Source organism: Pongo abelii, chromosome 8 (genome assembly GCF_028885655.2).
Source record: "Pongo abelii isolate AG06213 chromosome 8, NHGRI_mPonAbe1-v2.0_pri, whole genome shotgun sequence".
NCBI classification, from domain to species: Eukaryota; Metazoa; Chordata; class Mammalia; order Primates; family Hominidae; genus Pongo; species Pongo abelii.
This window is the reverse complement of record NC_071993.2, coordinates 118,130,947-118,149,261: the sequence shown is the minus strand read 5'-3', so window position 1 is coordinate 118,149,261 and position 18,315 is coordinate 118,130,947. Positions and strand designations below refer to the sequence as shown.

The 18,315-nt window shown below is 49.1% G+C and overlaps 1 long non-coding RNA gene and 1 pseudogene across 1 annotated transcript; both read right to left on the bottom strand.

Annotated features, from left to right (window-relative positions):
- Positions 1-321: 321 nt before the first annotated feature.
- Positions 322-5,776, bottom strand: LOC129048351 (uncharacterized). Its single transcript, XR_008510623.2, has 3 exons — positions 5,303-5,776; positions 4,691-4,818; positions 322-1,744 (listed from the first exon to the last, which is right to left on the bottom strand). It is a non-coding gene; the product is annotated as an uncharacterized LOC129048351 (long non-coding RNA).
- An 8,461-nt stretch (positions 5,777-14,237) lies between these two features.
- LOC100432924 (leydig cell tumor 10 kDa protein homolog) lies at positions 14,238-18,280 on the bottom strand (annotated as a pseudogene).
- Between the last annotated feature and the right edge of the window lie 35 nt (positions 18,281-18,315).

Below are 18,315 nucleotides of genomic sequence, written 5' to 3'. Positions count from 1 at the left end.
TCATCCATCTCCTCTGACCCCTAGAGCCAAGTCTACTTAAAACTGTGAATTCTGACTCCAGAAAAGAGAAGGTGTGTTAGGGTTCTCCAGAGAAAAAGAAGAAACAGGAGAGAGAGAGAGAGAGAGAGAGAGATATTAATAGAGAGAGAGGGGAAAAAGATTTATCTTAAATAATTGGCTTACATGAATGTGGTAGGCTGGCAGGTTGGAGATCCAGGGAAGAGTTGTAGTTCAAGTCTACATGCAGTTTTCTGGCAGAAATCCTTCTTCTTCAGTCTTTTTCTATTAAGGGGGAAGTCAGTTTTTTTTTTTTTTTTTTTTCTATTAAGACTTTCAACTGATTGGAGGAGGCCCACCCATGTTATGGATGGTAATCAGTTTTACTCAGTCCACTGATTTAAATGTTAATCTCATCTAAAAAATACCATCATAGAAATATCTATAATAATGTTTAATCAAATGTCTGGGTACCACGGCCTAGCCAAGTTGACTCATAAAATTAACCATCATACTATCATTCTGACAAAATGTGTCTCCTGCAGGAAGGGCCTGTGCAGGACAAAGACGAGCCTGAGGACAGCACCAACTAAGGGTATAGAGAAGGGGCTGTGACACCAAAATCTAACATGCTCCAAGACAGCACCAATGGAAGTAAAGGTGCCCATTTCCTTCCAAGGAGACTGGACCCAGAGCTGCTCCAACTTAAGCATGTATATGAACCACCAGCCTCCTGATCCAGGAGGTCTGGATGTGGGTGTGAGAGTCAGCAGTTCTCAAAAGGCCCCGGTGGCTGCCTGTGCCGCTGGTCTCTGGGCCATACTTTGAGTAGCAGGGTGGAGGGCCTCGGAGCCTAAATTCCTAGGTCTCATCCCAGCTCTACTCTTCATTTGCTATGTAACTTTGAGCAAGGGAGGTACTTAACCTTCCAAAATCTCAGTGTCCTCATTGATAAAGTGGGAGGTAACAATATCGACTTCAAAAGGTGATTGTGAGATTAAAAGAGAATATGAACATGAAGTACATTGATAGTTTGAGCTCAATAAAAGCTCTTAGCTACTATCATTATTATGGGCACCTGATTTTTAAAGAGTACATGTTAGGTAGGATATAAATAAATCTTATATTTGGTGATCAGCATGGGGAAAGGACCTAAACATACAGCCACAGGAAGAAACGTTGATAAAATTGAAACCATTCACTCTAGAGAGGAACAGATGTAGGAAGGAGGTGGGAGGGAAGTGGAGGCCCAAAAGAGGTGATGAGAGGCTTCCTGAACATACTTGAAATGGAGTGTTCATGGAAATAAAGTGAGAGTTATCCTGCAAGCCTCCATCAAATTAACAGAGACCAAGATGTGGAGCTTCCTGGTAAGTCAAAATGAGATCAGTGACAAAGCTTGGGAGTATCCAAAGCTGACCAGAAATGAAGAAGGTTGTGTGGACTGAGTTGTTCACCTACCACTAGAGGCACGGCAGCAGACTGTGCCACCACCCCTTCACCAGAAAGCCAACAGGCTGCTGCCAGATTCATGTGACAACTGCCCACACCCTCCAAGCACTTCCGGAACTCCAGAGTAGCTCTGTCAATGGCTCTCCCGGAGCACTGCCTCCTTCCTGCACGCAGAGTCCCGGCACTCCAGCTCTGCTGTCCAAGGGCCACTCCTGGGGGACAGTTGGCACATTCCAAGCTTAGTCATGATGCATCAGATAATTCATTCAGATTTCTTCAATTCCATTACCAGGCCCTGTGGGAGCCAAATGGGAAAAAGAATCAATGCATATGCTGGCCAGGGAAGCGGCAATGTCCAAACAGCCTGCCCCCATGAAAACACTGGCCTGTCCTTTCCCCAGACCCCCAGACCAGGACTACCATGTTGCCAGGTCAGTCAGACAGTCACACTATCCCATCTGACAATCACTGCTATGCAGGCCATCTGCTCCTTGGCCTCGGGGTTGCCCTTAGGCCTCCTCCCCATGTCTCAGCAGTAGCAGTGGCCCCCAGAAGCAGCCCCACTCTCCTCCCCTCTCTGGGGCCTCCACACTGCTGTGCATTGCCCATGTACTTGTGAGGTCATCGAACCTCTTGGAACCTCAGTTTCTTCATCTGAAAAATGAGAACAAGAATAAGAATAATACCTACCTCACAGGGATGTCATGAGGTTAAAAGAGATAAAGATACATAAAATATTTAACCTGATTCTTGGCATTTGGTACTGCAGAAATGTGGGCGTTACACCCCGTGAGAGAGATACCCTGCCCTACCACAGAGGAGGCTCTAAGCAAGTGTTCATCAGACTGAATCATGCTGGAGAATACTCATGGCTCCCGGGTCTGAACTAAAGCAGATACCGGCGGGGAGGCAGTTGCCTCCCTCACCTCCTCACCCTTGTCAGCAGGAGCCAAGGTCATGAAGCTGGGGCCTCACCCTCTAAGCCCTACCCAGGGCTTAGAGACAGGAGCTCTGCAGGGTTGCAGAAGCCCAGAGCTTATGCCAAGGGAGCTGCTTCAAATCACAGCTCCTTCCAGGCACCTCCCCAGCAGGCCTTGCTCCCAGCTCTGTCAGGCTCAAGCAGCTTTAGCCTGAAAGTTCTGGCCTCGGCCTGACGCTCCACTGCCCTCGATTAAAGGGCCACCACCACCCACTGTCTGACCTATGGATTGGGACAGACTTGAGGGTGGCTGTGGCCTTGGACCCCCAATCCCCAGCCAGCCCGGGCTCCTGCCACTAGGCTTATTCGGGACAACTCAGTTAACAGTTGGACATCTGTCGTGTGCCAGGCTGTGTGCTAGGAACAGGGGAGAACCAGTGCTTGGTGTGCAGAGGGAGGGAGGGAGATGGCAGTGCCAACAACTGTCACCTGGGGCGGTTGGGCAGGTCCACAGGGACCTCTCACAGATTCTGTAACAATGCAGATTTGTAGGTCTCCTGGAAATGCTTGCATGGGGATACAGGGCACGTTCCTCAGAGAGGAACTTACAGACCGGTGGAGGAGATGTGCTCTCGGCAGAGGATGGAGACAGGGGAACATGGGTCAATCCTGGTGGGGTGGAAGGCATGAGCACCTGAAGCAGTGAAACATTTGTGGAGGGTCTTTCAGTGCCTGGAATCTGAATCAGGATGCTCAGAGAAACACTGACTGGGAAAGGAAGACACGCACCTGCAGGTGCTGGTGTGTCCTGGAAGCTTCCATGGAGTAGAGGGTGATCTTAGAGCTCACCACCTCCACCAAAGCCCACCCGAGGCGAAAGGCAGGCGTCATCTAAACCTCCTCCCTCCTTCAGAGCTGGAGACCCCAGATCGTTCAGGGACCCACTCTCCTCTCTACACAAGCCTGCCGGAGGGATTCAGGGACAGGGCTCCTTGCAGGGGGCCTGGGCCATCACACCCACATCTGGATGCTGCACCCTGGGGGTGGACATCCCAGGGACAGAGCTGAGAGAGCCTCGGGGTGGGTAGAGCTGGAGCTCCGGAGCCTGAGGGGGAAACCTGCCTGGCCCTGGACTCCTTGCTATGAGCGACGGTAAATTTCCTCACTGACTATGCCCCTGGACTCAGGGTTTTCTTACTGATAGCTGCAGGCCTTCTGAGAGATATAGGGACCCCATCTCCTCTCCTCTCCCTATGTCATGCTTGAAAAACATCCAGAGCCTATCCAAACTAGGGTTGCCAAACAAAACTAGGGTTAGCAAATGAAAATGCTGGGTGCCCAGTTAGATTCAAATTTTGGGTAAATAATGAGTAATTTTTCTAATATATTATGTTTTGTGCTATACTTGAGGCATACTTATACTAAAAACGTTACCCATTGTTTATCTGAAATTCTATTTTAAGCAGACACCATGTGTTTTATCTGGAACCCTACCCCAAACCCCTCATTTCTCTCGCCTGGCAGCACACTACCCTCCAAAATGGTTTGTCACCCAGAGAGCCTTCTGAGATGGCACCCAGGCACCCCTGAGGTGGCCTGGGAGGGGTAGAGAGCCCCACTGACCCCCCAGCACCTCCTCATTGCTGTGGGTTAGGGCTGAAGGGGGCCCAGTAAATGGCCTTCTCTTGCCTGCTAGGTCCTAAAAATGGTGAAGAGAGAGAAATGAAGAGGAGAAGAGACCGAAATATCACCTTAGCAGCTGAGAAAGCTGATTTGGGGGAATAGGGCTGAGAGCTGCAAGCACCTGGGCCTTCTGATGTCGAACCCCAGAACTAGACAAATCATCTACTCTTTTCCCGCAGCCCTGAACCCTCCCAGTCCTGCTCCACGGCAGCTCGGGCAGGGGAGGGAGGCTGCCACTCCCCACTCCCCTGGCTCACTCCGTGACCAAGAACAGTAGCAACCCACGCACCCTGCAGGCAGGAGAAAAAGGTGAGGGTTCCCGAGATCTGTTTCTTCTCCCAAATTCACCTATCGGCGAAATCATTCATCCTACCTATCCCCTTGGGAGAAGAGAGGTCAGGAATATTGGGCTACTGATGGGACTCCACATGGAGGCATCCACCGCTCTCATTGGCAGCACTAGGGGAACCCCGTTGGTCCCCACTGGTGGCAGGCCACTCACAAGAGCACCCTTTGATGAACCAGCCTGGACCATGTAGTCACCAGTCAAAAGAAGTCCTGGCCAACAAATACAGCTCACTTCCCAACCCATGCATGCCTCAGTTTCCTCATCTGTGAGATGGGGAGAAGAGCACTCACCTGGGCTTGTTCATGGATATGCCTGCAGCACACCTGGTGCACAGAGAGGGCTCACGAGGGCTGTGGCTGTTACTATCCCTGGCTCTGACATGGAGGGGAAGTGGGGATGACGAAGCAAGGACAAGGCCCTTGAAGGAGAGAAGAGAGGAAGAAAGGGAGAGTTTAGCTGCGCTAGTGTAAGACCTCTGCTTGGAGGGCTGCTGGGGGTCATGCAGTTTCAAGGAGGAAGAGAGATAAACAGATGAAGACACCAGGCTGGCCTCCCAGGTGAGATTGGTGTGGAAGCAATGAATGGGGGGAAGCACCCTGTCCCCATCACACGCATAGAACCTGATGCTCTCAGGGTGCTGACAAGCTCGAGATGCAGGAGCTGAGGCCACTTCCTGGGGGAGTGCAGAGACCAGCACAGCTAGCTGGGAACTTGGAACCCCCGCCAGGCAGGCTGTGACTCAGAGGGTGGCTCCAGGCCCAGCTGGAACAGGGATGTTCACGGGGACCCAAACAGAAACCACAATAGACCAATGGGCAGAGACAAGGAGGGAGGATAAAGGGTAGCGGTTGTCACAGGGATACCCCAAGCGCATGCTGGATTTCAGGCTTACTAACACTTACCCTCAGTAGTCCATTCAATGAAAGTTGATTGTCTCATCTGCTGTGGGCTCTGGGGATAAAAGAGTGAATGTGGCAGCCATGGCTCCAGCCTCTGTGGTACAGCGTTCATACACATGAAGCAACTGCACACTGTGGAAAGTGCCTGAAGGAAACATAAGCGCTGAGATAAAGAATCACAGGAAGTATGGCTTTCTTTGGTGGTGAGGGGCCTCACCAAGAAGTGACATGTGCACTAGGCTCTAATGGAAATGAAAGCTCCAGCGCTGGGAAGAACTTTTCAGGCAGAAGACGCAGCAAGTGTGAAGGCCCTAAGGGGGAAAAGGGCAGGAGGATTTAGGCAGCAAGGCCAGTGTCCAGCCCTGCGCTAGTGTGAGGAGCAGCTCAGCCCAAGGCTGGGGTGACGCCTGCTGGGCAAAGGGCCAAGAGTGGGATCAGGGGCGTGGTCAGGATGATGGCTGCTAAGTGTCCAATCATCTGGGAGGAGTCAGTCACCATGGGGTAGGAAAGCATGGTGGGACAAAGTGTCCCTGAGCGCCAACTTGTGAGGCCGAGGTCCTCAGAGGAGGACGGCTCCCTGAGGGCTGGAGGTCTCCAGAAGACTTCTTGGAGAAACCTCCTGGAGGACCCCATTTGGACAGATTGGAGGTGTCAAACAGATGCGAGCAACAAAAGACAGCCGTGGCCCCTGGCTGTCTGTGCAGCAGAGAAGAAACTGGTTCGCCACAGGGTAGGGATGGGGTCATAGGAGGAATCTTCCTTGTACTTTCTGAAGAAGAGGGAAAGGATAAGAAAAACCATAGTATTTGTTAGCTGCCCACTCATCTCCCAGCCCTCTTTTCCTCTTCCTAACTGAACCCTGGTTGGCCCTGGAACAGCCACCTGCTTTCCATGTACACACACACACTCATGTGCTCTGGAGGAAGTGAAGCCTCCAGTTCAAGGGGTAGGCCCCACTGGCTCACACCAACCAGCATATTCCATCTCCTGGCCAGGGTCATTGGTCCCAAAGACAGCCTGTGACTGAAGCCTGTCTACTCAGAGGAATCACCAGGCCCTGGCTCGCTCTATGAGTTCAGCCACGAAGCATGGGCCTACTGGCAGTCACTGTAGACAAGAATAGAGGGATGGAAAGGACTGGGTCTCTGGTGACATCATTGAGGCCCTGGACCAACGAATCCTGCAACCCACCCACCTCTGGACTTTCCAGTTGCATGAACCAAACACCACCTTTCATGTGATTAAACCTGTTTGTGTTGAGTTCTCTATTCCTTCTGATGACAGCAACAGTTTGGGGACAACTAATATGTACTGGGCACTGAATTAAATCTTGATACACACTGTTTCATGCAGGAATCATCCTTCTCACTCTTCAGAATGGAAACCTAAGGCTCAGGACATGCAGTAACCTGCCTCAGATCAGACAGCTGGACATAGAAGGCCTGACTCCAGGGCCTGAATCTGGGCCTGGGCTCCTACCCCCCAGTTCCTTCAGTCCCTCAGGGACCAGCTTTCAGGGACCCACAACCAAGGGTCTGAAGCCACCCTAAGTCAGAGACCTTACATCAGACATTACTGAGGGACTTTGGATTAGGACTGTGAGAGCTCTAAGTCTTGCTCAGGGAAAGTTGGTCAGGGCAGAGGCCTAGGCTTTGGGCAGCAGAGACCTAGGTTTCAATTCCAGAACCCCACTTAGTGGCCATGTAACCTTGGGCAAGTTACTTGCCTTCTTCAGCCTTAGTTTCCCCATGTGTAAAGTCAGAGTTGAATTAAGACCCTATTATCTCATCTATTAATTACTTTAAAACACTCAAGTATAAACAATGTGAAGGAAATGTAGACATGTGTATAAATTTACTTTCATCTTCACCCTAAGGCAATTAGTAAACAGTTGAGATTCCCTATCAGGAGCCCATACTCTAGAAGGTGCTAAAAAGGACTTCAACTATCTTTATCTAAATTCACACCATAGGGCTTATAGCCTAACCTCATGTAGGTCAGACACACCTGTCACGGGTAAATAACAGGGGTCAAGAATCGGGGCTGCTTAGAAAGACTGTCCAGCATTCTGGCCTTTGCATAAACAGGGTTTAAGCATGCAGAAACCGAGAGGCCCAGCACAGCTCTGGGACTAGAATTCCCTTTGGTTCTGTGTGCCCCAACCCCTACGTGATGGAGGGGTCTGCCACCTGGTGTTCCTAGAAGGATGGCAGGTTCTGCCACCAAAACACTTCCTCTGGAGTGTTCTTACACACAGTACTTGTCCAAATGCCAAGGACCCTCCACACTCACAGGCATGGGGGTGATGCTTTGGTGGACACTTACCTCTCATTCTTCACATGGTGGAATCTGGCCTGAGACTGACTCTCACTGCTGCACATCTCCAGGTAGCAAGAGGAAGATGCCAAGCTCCAGCCCAACAGGGTTTATTGGAAGCTATGCATCAAAACCAAAAATCCTGACAATTGTTGAATGGTCACCATGATTTAGATTCCTTCCCAGCTACTCCTTCCAAGTTGTTGGGAGGATAAGAGACACGAAATACCAGCAAATGTTGTTATTATCATCATTATTGTTATTATTCAGGCCTCTCTCTTCTTTAATCTAAGAACGTATCTATGATGAGGAAAGGTGCTGAGAAGTGGAGGGAGGAGGAAAGATGGGGGTTGTGTTTTGAGATTTAGAAGGGCACAGTGTGTCCAGACAACACTCCCAGCCCCCAGAGGTTGCAATGTGTATTAAATCTCAGGACACATGAGGCTCTCCCACTGGAGACAAGAGGCCATGAAGGCCCTCCACACCCAATCTCATGGTCATAGACAAGCTAAGCTACCAGAGCCCTTCCTTCTGCCACCCTCCAGTGACACATGACATTGAGATATGGCTGTTTTGGTATGGGGACACTTTGTCATGGAGACACTTCAATAATGATTATCAGAATCATAACATCAGCAATAAGTGTATTGTACCTGGCACCTAGTGAATGAAATCAGTGTTAGCTGGGTTCCTTCTGTGAATACTGTCGTAACAGGATACTGTGTGGAATATTCAACAGAGAAATTGAAGTTTTAAAAAACTAAGAAATTTGCCCACTCACAGAGAAAATGGCAATTGGGATTTGAATGCGGGCAGTCTCATTCCAGCATCTACATTCCTAACCACTGGTCTGTAAAATACTAACACAATTAGGGGTGGAGGGTGGTGTTACAGGAGCAGACAAGCTGATTTTAAAGTTCGTGTAGAAAAGTAAACCAATATATCCACAGAAATGGGAAAAGAAGAGCTATGAAAAAGAGCGTGCTATCTGTTCCCAGTAATAAGAGTGTCACTGGCATATGCTCAGACAAATATTCCAATAAAACAGAATAAAAATGTAAGAAATAGACCCCGCTATGTGTGGAACTGAGATGTGATAAGGGTGACATCTCAGATCAGTGAGGAAAATATAGTTGAATCAATAAATAGTATGGGACCAACTAGGTGGCCATCTGGAGAAAAATAAAGTCAGAACCATACCCCACACTACATTTCAGGATAAATGTCAAAGGGATCAAAGACTTAAAACTAAAAACTATGAAACTACAAAATGCCTGGATGAAAGCAGCAGAATTCCTATAAAGCCATGGGTAACATCTCTAGCCAACACTCAAATTCCAGAACTCATAAAACACTGATCCATTTGATTAATAAAAATTAAAACTTCTGTATGGAAAAAAATAATAACAAGCAGGCCACGTGCAGTCTCATGCCTGTAATCCCAGCCCTTTGGGAGACCTAGGCAGGAGGTTTGCTTGAGGCCGGCAGGTCGAGACCAACCTGGGCAACATAGCAAGGCTCTGTCTCTACAAAAAAGTTAAAACTTAGCCAAGCATGGTGGCACACACCTATGGTCCCAGCTAGGAATGGTTGAGGGATGGGATTGGATGAGGTGGGAGGATAGCTCGAGCCCAGGAGGTTGAGGTTTCAGCAAGCTGTGATTGTGCCACCTCAATCCAGCCTGGGTGACAGAGTGAGACCGTGTCTCTCAAAAAAAATAACAACAAGCAAGAAAAATATAAGCGGACATATTTATAAGCCATATCACAAATTGAGGGCTAATCTTTCTAAAATGTACAAGCTCTTACAAATTGCTACGAAAAGGACAATCACACAAATGGATGTGAGTAGACAGTTCATAGAAAACAAATTTATGGTACCACAAACCCCCATGACACGGGTTTACCCATATAACAAACCTGCACATATACCCCTGAACTTAAACGTGAAAAAAAAGAAAACAAATGTATAAATGACCCTTAAATCTATGAAAAGATGCTGAACCTTATTCATAATAAAAGCACAAATGAAAACTACACTGAGATAATACTATTTGTCTAGCAAAGTTGGCCAAGAGCCAAAAGTTTAAGAACTCACTCTGTTGGAGAGGCTGCGGAGAAACAAGCTCCCTCACGTGTTACTGGTGGAAGAACCCCCACAGAGGGCAATTTGGTAAAATCTATCAAAATTGCAATGCTTATACCCTTTACCCACAATAATCCCACTTCTGAGAACTTATCCCAGATAGACTTGCAAACATGTGAAGTGACATATTTATAAGGTTATTCACTACAGCGTAATGTATTATAGCAGAAGAAGATGGGAAACAAACAAACATTCATCAGTAGGGACTGGTTGAATAAATTATGATGTTACAGTACATCCATCCAACAGAGTACTGCGCAGCTGTTTGGCAAAAAAAAGTAAGAATGAGGAAGCTCTTTATGTGCTGACGTAGAAAGAGCTCCAAGAGATATATTGTTTAGGGGCAGACCAGTGTTTACATTATACTGCTTCTAGTATAAAAAACTGGGAGGTGGAAAGGATTTTTAAAGTAAAACTTATAAAACAAAAAATAAAAGTGCTTGCCTGTTAAGGATAGGGGGTGGTAATTGCACAGAAATAAAACTGGGAGGGAGATTTTTCACTCTAAACCTTTTTGTGTAACCACATGAATGTATTACCTATTCAAGAAAATAAATTTAAAAATTGTAATATTATGTTTTCAACTTTCTTCATGATTTACCAAGTACTGTGTGAAAACAAATATCCTTCCCCACTTCCTCAGCCTCCTCCTATCCCAAATCCTGGAGTGAGGCTCAGGTACCATTTAAGTTAAAAAAAAAAAAAAAAAAAAACTGAAGGTCAAAAATAACTGATGGGTCTGTTACTTGGAAATTACAAGGAGGGGCAGGTGCAGTGGCTCAGGCCTATAGTCTCAACACTTTGGGAGGCTCAGGTGGAAGGATCACTTGAGGCTGGGAATTCAAGACCAGCCTGGGCAACATAGTGAGACCCCATCTCTACGAAAATAAAGCTTAAAAAAAAACTAGCGAGACATGATGGCCTGCCTGCAGTCCTAGCTACTTGGAAAGCTGAGGTGGGATGATCACTTGAACCCAGGAGTGAGCTATGACCACGCCACTGAACTCCAGCCTGGGTGACAGAGCTAGACCTTATCTCTAAAAAATAAAAAATAAATAAAAAACAGCAATTTTGCATTTTGATGGGGCTGTATCAAAATGTCCCACATACAGTCACACAGATAGGAAGAGAGGGGTGGGAGGGAGTGCTTTGGATTTTGTACCTGGGCTGCACAGAGTACCCAGGTATAGAATTGAAAGCACTCCTTCCCGCCCAAACCCCACCCCCACCACATGCTCTCCCTCCACCCCCCCACCCGTGCCCCTGCCCCTAATGGCGGGCCGTAGCCCTGCTTGCACCTTAGAATCACCTGGAAAGCTTTAAAGACAATGCCAACACCCCAACCACACACCAAACCAAGCAAGCCAGCTGGCCCTCCCTCACACCCAGGCGCTGGCTGCAGTCATAGTGGCACACTTGTTTGTGTGAATGTTTGATTAGTGTCTTACTCTCTTAGACAGTGAGCTCATGGATCCAGGGTTTACCATTGTATACCATGTGCCAAGCGAACAGTTGGTATTCAATAAATATTAGTTAAATGAATGAAGAAAGGGAGGAATTGTGGAATCCATGAAACGATGAAAGGAAGATGACAAGGCAAGGAAGTGAGGCAAGGAGCAGGCCACTCAGGGAGACCCCATTAGGCCCAGCAGCCCACTGTGGGGGGCCCAGGACCAGGGCTGACATCCACACCAAGCCCTGACCCCTTACTTGGCTGTGACAGGCAACTTGTTTTCTCCAGGGAGCTGATGGATCCCACCAAGGGCTGAGGAAACATTGATCTTCAACCCTAATCACTGAAGGCTTTCTGACTGGCAGGCACTAAGCGCAGTCCAGGGTCAAGAAGCAAGGCTGGGTCCCTCTGCTCTGGACAACACCACTTCTGGAGCGCCCAGTGAGGACTGTCATATTTGCACGTGACAGAAACTGGCCAAATGGCAAAATGCCATACAGGTCACCCTGCCCCAGGCTTTTGGCCTTTCTCCTGAGCATGGTAAAAGGAGTCATGAGCTGCCACGTGGATTTAATAAACCAGATACCCATGATACAAACCAAGCTGACGAAGTAGTCCCCTAGGAAATCAGAGGTGTGGTCCTCTCCTTTGGAAAACAGCTACCCCTCCACCCACCAGTATAATAGCCCGGCAGCTCATTGCCCAGGGAGGTATTGGGAGTCCTAGCGAGCCAGAAGGAAAGGACCAGTAGACTAAAGGGCAGTAAGAGCTAATACCGAGGTGGACACAGGATCCAATTTGAAGGAAAGTTGCTTCCCAAAGCCAAACCCAAAGTGGGAGAACTGCACACCCCCCAATCCTGCCTTCAACACTAGCAATAAAATGAATGAGCATTTACCAAAGGTTTTCCTGAGCCTGGGGCTGTGCTAAAACCTATGTATGTATTATCTCTAAGCACTCTTATTATCTCCATCCATCAGATGAGGAAACTGAGGCACAGACAGGCTAAATAACTTGCTTAAGTCTTTGAGGCTTTGCTGCCCAATGCAATAGCCACTAAGGACATGCCACTATTGAGCCCTTGAATGTGGCTAGTTTGAACTGGGATGCGCTGTAAGCACAAAATACACCACAGTTCAGACTTAGTATTTTTAAAAAATGTAAAATAGCCCATTAATAATTTTTATATTGCTTGCATGTTGAAATAACATCCCAAATAGATTGGATTACATAACAATGTTTTACTAAAATTAGCTTCACCTGTCTCTTCTTAGTTTTTTTAATGTGGCTACCAGAAATTTTACAATCACATATGCGGCTCCCACTGCATTTCTATTGGGCAGCACTGCTTTGAGGTGTAAGTTAGGGAGAAGGGGGCATGGGAGACCTTTTAGTCAGGCCATATACTATTGATGGCAAACTCATTTTGCACAACTTTCTGAGGACGTGCCTGTGTCACAAATAGCTTCAGATTGTATCCAAACTGTATTATTTGCCTGTCAGTATTAATCTTGTTTCTCTACTGAGATCTGAGCACATGGAGGACAGGTAATCTCCAGGGCGTGGTTCCAGCCACCCCACGTGGCCTTGGTCAGGGTCAGCAGAGAATGACCATGGCAGAGCCCCAAGTGAAATCCTTCCTGCCCCCTGGGGGAGACTCTGTGGGACCAGATTGAATGCGCTGACCTTCCTCAGCCCTGTGAGGCAGCATCACCAGCCCAGTTCTGTGGGAAGAGATGGTGGAAGGGTCTGGGGACACTCAGAGTGGCCCAAACTCTTTCTGCTTGCTACACATGCTCAGCCCCAGGGGTCCCACAGACTCCCTTCAAATCCCGGCTCTGCTTCTCACGTTCTGCCCTTTCTGGTCATGAGACGGGAGGGATGGTGGGCTGCAATGGCGGCTCTGCAAGTGTCACCCTCCCTCCCTGCCTCCCGTTAGCCAGAGAAGCTGAGTGTATTAGTCCATTTTCACACTGCTATAAAGACATACCTGAGACTGGGTAATTCATAAACAAAGGAGGTTTAATCGACTCACAGTTCTACATGGCTCAGGAAACACAATCATGGCAGAAGGTGAAGGGGAAGCAAGCACCTTCTTCACAAGGTGGCAGGAGGGAGACAGCGCGCAGGCGGCAGGAGAGGAAGAGTGTGCAGGGGAAACTGCCCCTTATGAAACCATCAGATCTCATGAGAACTTCCTAACTATCACGTGAACAGCATGGGGGAACTGCCGCCATGATCCAATCGCCTCCCACCGGGTCCCTCCCTAGACTCATGGGGATTACAATTCAAGATGAGATTTGGGTGAGGACATAGAGCCAAGCCATATCACCAAGTGTGAGAATGATGACAGGGTCACAGCCAACTCTGTAGGGAAGCCTACAACACCAGTCACCTCCAAGAGATGCCCTATTCCACACAGATACACAAATTATGTCTACTAGCCACCCAAGAAAAGTAAAATCAACAGACCAGTGAACACAACATTTTGGGATGCAGCTTGGTGGAGCTGGGGATCTGGATGAGAAAGAAGCAGGGTACGCTCCCCCTGCTCAGCACGGCGCCCGGCGTGTGGTGGAAGTTAATGCACATGGTTCATGCCCTGCGCACGCTGTTCCCTGCCTGGAACAGCTGCCCCACCCGACAAACTCCCACCCTTGCATGTTGGGCTCTGGCTGCCCCTCTGTGGAACCGTCCATGCCCTCCCACCGGGGAAAGAGTATCTCCCACCTCCATCCCACTGCCACCCCTTATACTGCCCCCCATGACAGTGCCCAGCCTGGCGCCACCCTCCCCACTTCTAGGAGAGGATTAGACACGAGGCCCTGCTTGGAGAAGCCTGCTCAGCACTGAAACAAGCACCGTTTTATCTCAAGCTTCCCATTTTTATTCCAAACACAAAATAGAGAAGTTTTATCAAGTACGTTTAATCACCACTCTTCCTCCTTTCCTCGCATTCCAACAAACGCGATTTAAGCCTTGGCAGGCTCGAACAAATGGGAATCAAAATTCAAGTCGCTTTACAACACATCCTGGAGTTCATTCATCCTCACGTTGATTGCTTCAGTCACCCTTCACCAAGCGTCTTCTGGGAGCCAGGGGCAGTGCTACACCGCGGCATCCCGTGGTGGTCTCTGCCCTCCAGGGGCTGCCAGTCTAATGGGAAACAGCTTGCTGCGTCTTTAGTTGTCTGTCTATATGTCCCTGTGCTATGATAGAGAAATGAACAGAATGCTGTGGGAATACAGATGATGGAGGGAAGGACTAATCTGTCTGGAGGGATCAGAGAGGAAGGACTTCACGGAGGAACTGACATGTTAGCTGGATTTTTTTTTTTTAATGACAAAGCCAGGTTTATTGCTCTGGGTTGAACCTGTGAAGGTAGGACCTGGGAAGGGGGACAGGGGCAGATGAGGTTGGTGACTGTATCTTCCTGGCCATTACTGGGTTCTCAGCACCCTAGGATCTGCTGCCCAAGGGCCAGGCTCCCAATGAAGTTCTAGGTGAGACCCAGTGCTGGGGCACAGGGTCTTCTTCCTGACAGTGCAGCCTGTGGGATCACCTGCAAGATCCCATCGTGGAGGCGGGGGCTGCGGTGTTAGCCTGTGCTGGGGCCAGCGTCCTCAGGAAGGTGTCTTGTTGGAGGAGGTGGCAGCAGCCGCCCCTTTCTTCTTGGTCGGGGCCTTCAGCAGTGCCAGCTTCTCGGGCAGGCTGTTGCTGGCTTTCATCACCACAGCATGTTCGATCTTCTTCCAGATCCCGACTTCTAGGTTCTTCTTAAGCTTTTGCTGCTGACCGACGCGCGCCTTCTTGGGAGCTGTAACACGACCATCTTTCCTCCAGCCCCGGTTCCTTTCAAAGGCCGCCGCTGCCTCTTTGCTGGCTTGGGGGCCTGGAACTTGCGCTGCCCCTGCGTTAGGATCCGGCACGCAGCGGAAGAGGCCAGCTGGATCTTAAAGTATGAGAAGAGAGGAAGAGATGTTCCGGGCAAAGGGAACACACATGAGACTGCAAGAATGTAGGAAAGGGCACTGTGAATTCCGAACACAATGAGAAAAATTCCACACACCTGGACTATAAGGTGCACGTGCAGGAGTATTGCTGATGAGGCCAGGGAGAAAAGTTGGGTCCACGTGTTGAAGGGCTATGTGTGTTGCTGTAGGTGGCAGGGAGCTGATGGTATGTATTTTGTAGAAAATTAACTATGAGCAGGGTGCAGTGGCTCACGCCTGTAATCCCAGCACTTTGGGAGGCCGAGGAGGGCGGATCACGAGGTCAAGAAATCAAGACAACATGGTGAAACCCCGTCTCTACCAAAAATACAAAAATTAGCTGAGCATAGTGGCGGGCGCCTGTAGTCCCAGCCACTCAGGAGGCTGAGGCAGGAGAATCGTTTGAACCCGGGAGGAGAAGGGTGCAGTGAGCCGAGATTGTGCCACTGCACTCCAGCCTGGCGATAGAGTGAGACTTTGTCTCAAAAAAAATTTTTTTTTTCACACTGAAAGCAGGGTGAAAAGCAAGACCATTCTGGAGTGCATAAGGTGCCCTACTGGGCACAGCATATTGGACCCTTGCAGAAGAGCATTGACTTTTTATGTTAAAGGTCTGTTTGCTACAGACTAGACAGATAGGAGGGGAAATTAATCTCCTAAATAGGGGATGGCACAGATGTCCTCACTCCTGCCTCCCATGGCCATGACAGGTATTGCTAATCAATCACAGCACTACTTTCTGGTGAGTCTGGTCTTGGCCCCAGATTCTTCCCAATACAGAGCTCCATGTTACCACACAATTTAGCCGAGGCGGCACATGAAATGAAGCATATTTTCCATTATTACACCAGGGAAATAAGCCTATTATTGACGTTAGTCCAAACTAAGCAACATCAGCTAGGAAAGCTTAATGTAAAAGTTCCTGAGAAGTACTATTCAAAATAAACACAACGAGTTGGAGGGGAAGAATCAAGTTCATAGCCTTGAGAAAGTAGCATTTGAAAGTGACCGGGGGTGGGGGTGTCTTGGGCCTCGATATTAATTTTTTTCCAACACAGCAGACCCACAGGTTAATCATCATAAATCTGTCACTCTCTCCACCCTGCACTTGGAGATGATAAGCAGTGTTCAAGGCCTTGCCACCGCAGATTTTACCTTCCAATTTCCCCTTTCACCTGCAGGAGAAGGGAGTTGCAAGGTGCAATGTAAAAAAGAAATCGATTAGGATTCCTAAAGTGGGTGAGGGGCCAGCCATATTCCTGGTCCAGCCCAGCAAGTCAGCCGTTCCCCTGGCTAGAACGAGGCAAGAATCCATCTGGCTATGGCCCCCTGCCCTGTCTCAGTCCAGAATTACAGAAGGACAGCAGGGCTCAAGTTCTGAAGATCCGGGCTTTGTGCTTCAGGGGTGGCCTTTGGCAAGGAAACGGGACAAGCAAATACCACATTGGTCTTTTGATCCTCTGTACTTGACCTCTGCCCAGGGCCTGCATTTCCTTTTCACACCTCCCAGCCCCACGCCCAAAAAGCAGAAGAAAAGCAATACTAGCCCCTGGGGTTCCCACTACCAAGTGCCCAGAAAAGCTGGAAAGGTGCAGGGAGAAGGAGTCCCACCCCATTCCCCTGAGCACGCCTCCACCTTCTGTGCAGGGCCCCACAAACAACTGCCTATTTGCTTCCTCTTCACCTAAGTAGGAGGCCCCAGCAGCTATAGCTGGTCCCTAATAGGGTGGGAGCCCAGCTCCCCAGACCCTAAGTCAGCTGGCATCTGTGAATCTTGAAGTTCCCTGACCCACAACGAAAACCCACAAGGACCCAGCAAGCAGAGCAGGACACTGGAAATCTCATCCAGTGTGGACATTAGAACTGGAAGACATGCATGGGAGGGAGGGTCCTTCTAGACCAGGTCTGAGTCCCCAACCCCCTAGATGCCAAATCCTTAACCCCAGCCTCACCTTCCTCCTCTATAAAATGGGAATTCTAATAGTGACTTTGCAAGCTTATTGGAAGGATTACAAGCTGGGTACAGGAGGAGCCACCTAACAGAGTAGTTGGCACACAGCAGGGGCTCAGCACATGCACAGCTACTAGCTGGACCATCTGCCTAGACCATGTGAATGGCAGGAGGCCTGGAGCCGTGGCTCATTCACACTGGGTGGTGGGGAAGTTGCTGTTTTCACTACCAAGTGAAGCTTCTGCCATGGAGCGTTCAACCCCTAAGCCCATGGTCACCCCTGAGGCCCATGAAATTTCAAGGAGATTCTGTAGGATTAGGAACAGAAGGAACTGGGCCAGCCTCCATCCAGCCTTTGCCTCTAGGGCAGTGGCCTTTGTGAGACACACTCACTGCCAGCACCCCCACCTCCCGGGCCACCTGAATTCCTGGCAGGGTTTGTTTTCCTCTAAGCATGACCAGGTCCACCCCAGAGCTGGGCAACCATTCAGGGAGTTCCCACAGCATCTGCCTAATATATGCGCCCCTATCAGGTCAACCTCAGGCTGGGGTGGGACAGTCTGGGTAAATGACTTAATAGCAGGATAGTCACATGCCTGATATTCACTGCACCTTCCTCCTTTTCCAGCTTTCCAGCCTCAGCCCGGACTCATGATAGAGAGACCCACGTATCCCGTGGCAAGGGGGTTCCCCAAGCCATTCAGCTTTGGCCCCAAATACATCCAGCAAACCGAAAGCTCCTCAGATGGTTGTCTTCACCCTATTTAGGGACCATCTTATGCTCTTGGCACTCACTCTGGGAGACTATGCTGTATCCCATGCAGCTTATCCAAAAAGGATCTTCCCATTTCATCAAACTTTCCCTGAAAGCACTTGGGTAAACATTGCCTGTGACATTAAATTTCCAGTGGGTTTTTTTGCGTGTGTCCCCTACAGATGGGGCTCTAGACAGCTGCCCATTGCTTAATACTGCTGAGGTGCCAAGATAATTTCCTTCTTAGAAACTCACAGCCCCACAAATGCCAGCCATTGTCCAGATGATGCCAGGTCAGACTCCGGCCCACGGCGGCAGCTTCTCTTAATCCCCTTTCACTGCTGAAAGGACACGCACATCTCCAAGTCATTGCAGCTTACAAAATGCTTTCCCAGCTTGATCTAT